The sequence below is a fragment of the Chenopodium album genome, chromosome 8, assembly GCF_948465745.1.
Source record: "Chenopodium album chromosome 8, dcCheAlbu1.1, whole genome shotgun sequence".
NCBI classification, from domain to species: domain Eukaryota; kingdom Viridiplantae; phylum Streptophyta; class Magnoliopsida; order Caryophyllales; family Amaranthaceae; genus Chenopodium; species Chenopodium album.
Genome location: NC_137841.1, coordinates 30,912,660 through 30,917,468, shown reverse-complemented (window position 1 = coordinate 30,917,468; position 4,809 = coordinate 30,912,660). Strand labels below are relative to the sequence as shown.

The 4,809-nt window shown below is 40.1% G+C and overlaps 1 non-coding gene across 1 annotated transcript; it reads right to left on the bottom strand.

Moving 5' to 3' along the window:
* Window positions 1-3,897: 3,897 nt before the first annotated feature.
* LOC145557242 (small nucleolar RNA R71) lies at window positions 3,898-4,004 on the bottom strand. The gene has a single exon (XR_014092288.1). It is a non-coding gene; the product is annotated as a small nucleolar RNA R71 (small nucleolar RNA).
* Between the last annotated feature and the right edge of the window lie 805 nt (window positions 4,005-4,809).

Here is a 4,809-nt window from a genome sequence, read left to right as displayed (position 1 = left end):
GCACATGAATACGAGAAGAACAAAGTAGAGGCCTATTATTATGGAAAATTTAATCTCTTCTAAATTGGATTTGTACCTTCATCCCCGAACTCCTAGTCCTTGTACCAGACCTATTGCATTTAATGATCTCCTGGATCGTTCAGGGGTGTAACCTTCACCATGTGAACGGTTTACAAGTTCCTAAAACTTGTTGGTAACTCTTTTACTCTAGCTTCCTTCCCTTTGGACGCCACCATGCTTAAGTGTATGATCACAGTGGGGCTCAGGTGTGGGATGGCTAGAAATATTCCCCACAGTATTTTGGCGACTACACTGGGGAGGATTTCTATATGAATTCCTAAAATTTATTTTTGCAATGATTTAGAATGAGTGGATGAGACTCGAAAAGTTCTAAGTATTTCTTGTGCGTAATTTTGATTGACATTATTAACATAAGCATGGAATTGTTCTTAGTGGAAAGACCATCCGTAATGAGCCAAGAACATAGGATTTTTACACGTAAGAATCTAGGGAAATATATTTCACAACTAAAGTCAAAATAATGCTACGAAACAACTTGAAAATTCAAGAACAGAAAGATGCCAAGGCATGAAGGAATTAGCGCTGGTGACAAGCATGTCGTCTGGAAATAGTGCCAGCTTTTGGCGACAACGCTATTTTCTTGCGCCAAATTCTTCCACTAATGTGCCAAAAATCTACCTTCTTGTTTCAACTAGTTTTCTAGTACTGTTTCTCGGTTTTACTTCCTGATTGATTTTTTTGCTTTTTTCTGAAACCCATATGTGTTCTACATATGGCCATAACCCTCCGAGAATTCACGCTCCATCTACCCTATCGAACGCTCCTGTCAACGAAGGGTACATCCGAGTTTGTTGAATTCACCAAACCATAGAAGCGAGTTCAATTCGCGGGGTCCCATCCATACACGTCAATCCTTCCAAAGGTAAGGCTTCCGCGCGGTGCATTCAGACTCATAACCATGGACCCTCTTTTGACCAACCCATATCCTAAACTTTAGAAAACTAGAGCCATGGTTATGTTGCAAACTCAATGCATCATATCATGACTATATGACTACTTATGCATTTTTTGATGTGCATATTTTATGTGTTTTCCCCTAACCTTTTGTTTGACTTGTGAATGAGTTAAATAAATTAATTAATGACTATAGGACTTTGCTAATTTACTTAATTATTTATTTAATAATTGATTAACGTCTAATAAATTAATCAAACTTGACTTATTACAATTTTTAGGCTAGTCCATTTAAAGCAAAATACTGGAAACATTCCCACATCGATGTTCCAGAATAGCGCAAAGATTTGGACTGTGGCGGCACAAGCTAGTGATTGGAGCCAGGCGACGATCTCGTCGTCTAGCGCTGACCCTTAGCGTCTGGCGACAGTAATGTCGTCTGACGACATCCAGTAGTTTTGCTCGAGTCTTCACGACGAATCAGTCTTATCAATTTGCTATTACGGTTAAGTCAGTTTATTAATGACAGTAATCAAGTTCAGTCCTTATTTAAGTCTAGGCATTGATAAGTGTTTTATTTGTCCACTTATCATGGCATTTTAAACAAGATTTTGTACTCTTTCCCCTAGTTTAACCCCTTTTTCTAACTCCTCGATGTGCTAAATTGCATCTTTTGGTTTCCCCGTTTCTTTTTATGTGTGTGCTCGTGTTTGTAAGTGCAATGATAATGTGGTTAAGTAGCATGAGTTTGAAGACTTTCTCGAGGGAGCATTTACCAGGCAGGAGCGGGCATGCACGTTTAGAGGAGCGGCCGCTCCTCATCCCAGCATCACAATCTGCCTACCCCCTACACCTAAGTAGGAGCGGGCGTGAACCTAAATAGGAGCGGGCGCTCCTCCCTGAACTCCTACATTCTGCCATCCACCTGAAGTAAGGAGAGGGCGAGCAAAGAGATAGGAGAGGGCGCTCCAGGTAGAGGAGCGGGTGCTCCTACTTATGGAGCGGACGCTCCTCCTATTCTGATGCCCGATTTTGACGGATTTTACGATGTAATTTTTGGGCATATAAATAGGACGCTTGACTTCGGTTTTTGTATCTTCTTTCCCTTAAGTTTTCTTAGGCCCTTAGTTTCTCTAAACCCTCATTTATTAGCTTAGATCTTCTCAAACTCAATCATTGTCGTAGATTAATTGAAGATTGTTCTCTTAAATTCAACATTTTCTAAACCTTGAAGCATTTTAAGTAATCTCTTTCCTCTATCTCCTACTCTCTAATTTTAGTTTTTATTTACTTTGAATTGTTAATTTCACTCTTGATCTTGTTTAATTGTTGTTGCATGTTAAATCTACTTTATTCCCACTACTTCACTCAACTTGTTAATTTAATGCTAGAATTAGAATTTGTTGATAGGATGTCCTTCACCATGTTTAGTGAGTAGTTAATTAGCTAGGGGTTGGGTGGAGACCCAACCAAGCCATGGGTTGATTGATGTTTATGCTTGCATGTTCATTTTGGGTTGATGATTGATTGTTAAAGAATCGGTTAATTGCATGTGTAACTAGATGCCCACTTATTGCTCATGTATTCACTTCTATGCTTACATTGAGAGATGGAGTCTAGTTGTGAGCCTTCTCTTATATGATTATGCTAAATTCCTCTTGATTATGGTTCCTTTTTTGAATGATGTAGTAGTCTTAGTTGCGATAATTAGGTGAGAAATCCCAATTTTTTGTGTCTTAATGCTTTCTTGGACCGATCGAAAGACAAACCCGAGTTAGTAGTCTACTTCCCGTTGTTAAGACTTGGTTGGCCTATCTTGTTAGTTGAGTTTTGTTTAGGAATGCTTAGTGTTGTGGCTTTGAAAGAAGGCAATGTTAAGTACCCTCTCTATTACCCAATTTGTGTTCATCTTTGCCTATTGATTTGATCCATTGGTTTGGTTGGAGTCGATTCCCATTCCCCCCTAGTGTTTGTCTCCATAGTAGTTATCTAATCAAAACTCCCAATTTGTGACCGAACTAGATTGCAATCGTTTCATACTCTCGGTGTACTTATCCATTCCCTGTGGATACGATCCTTTACTTACCCTAGACTTGTCTTAGGTTGGTTTAGGTAGAAATATTGTTTGGTTTTAGGGTGATTGTCCAACTACCGATTATTCCCTCGACCAAAATGGCATCGTTGCCGGGGAATGGCGTTAAGCATTGAGTTACTTATGCGATATGTGAGCCTAGTTCATTTGTATAGATTTGTTTTTCTTTGTTTTCTTTGACTAACCTTCTAATCTCCCATCTAGTTTTCTTTGTTTATGCCCAAATGCAGCAATAGGACACTTCCTCTTGTGCCGTTGAACCTCGAGCTTGAAAAAGTCGTGAGGGAAAATCAAAGAGAAAAGAGGGCGATAGCTAGCGGTGCTACTTTAATTGAACCGCAAGTCGAGGTTGATTCCGATTATTCTAGTTCTAGTGAATCTAGTGGAGGCACCATTCCATTAGAATCACCAAGGACAAATTCTCCTACTTATCCACCTATCCGCCAATTCTACATGGCCCAACCGAATTAAACGTTGAGAGAGTTTGGTGTCCCTCCACCATACCAAGAAGCGAGAGGGATTGTTTCTCCCACTACTGAGGCAAACAATTTTGAGATAAGGCCCGCCCTTATCACCTTGATCGAGGGCCATCAATTTTCCAAGGCCAAGCATGAGTATCTCATTACACATCTTAAGCAATTTACACGGTATTGTAGCACCGTGAAGGCTAATGGAGTGACTCCTGAGACATCCTTCTATGTACGTTCAAATTTTCTCTCACGGGGAGTGCAAGTGATTGGCTTGTTAGGTTGCCTCCGAACTCATTGAACACATGTAATGAGGTGACTTCGGCATTCCTTGGGAGGTTCATTCCTCTTGGGAAAACGGCGGAGTTAAGGTCCAAGATTTCGAACTTTCAACAAGATCCCGATGAGTCTCTCTATGATGCTTGGGAGAGATTCAAGAGCTACCTACAACAATGCCCTCACCATGGCATGTAGAATTGGCTCTTGCTCCATGGGTTTTATAGAGGTCTTTTGAGAGCGGACCGAATACTCTTGGATGGAGCATCGGGAGTACCTATCATGAACAAGCCACCAACAGAGGCACTAAAGATCATAGAGGATGTAGTTCAAAACTATACCGATTGGAGCCCCAATGAGAGAAGCACTTCCAAGAAAGGAGGAAAGTATGAGGTAAATGCTATCAACATGATTAATTCAAAATTAGATGCTTTATCTTCTAAGTTTGATCAATTGCAATCCTCTTCTCTATCCCCTTCCCCACGTCAAAAATTGAATGCATCTAGTTCATTAAATGAAAACATGTCAATACAAATGATGTCTTGTGATGCTTGTGGAAGTGATGATCATGTTACTTCGGAGTGCTATTTGTATAATGATTCATGCTCCCATTCCCCTTCCATGGAATAAGTAAATGCAATTAATAATGGTCAAACCAATCCTAGGTATGACCCTTATTCCAACACCTATAATGAGGGATGGAAACATCACCCAAACTTTGGTTGGAAAGGGGCCAAACCCAAGAAAATGGTAAAGGTCAATATAGTGGCCAAAGGAATGTTCAAAACAATAATCAAGGAAATTATAGGAACCAAGGTAGTGGTAACTATGTGTCAAACAACCAAGTAAATCAATAAAATGACAATAGGTATCACCAAAGAGGTCAATATTTGTCCAACAACAACCCACCCAGTTTTAATGGAGGAAATAAACCTACCCTTGATCCTATCCCTTAACCTCCTCTCCAACTTCAAGCTCCCCCTCCTAAGTCAAGCCTAG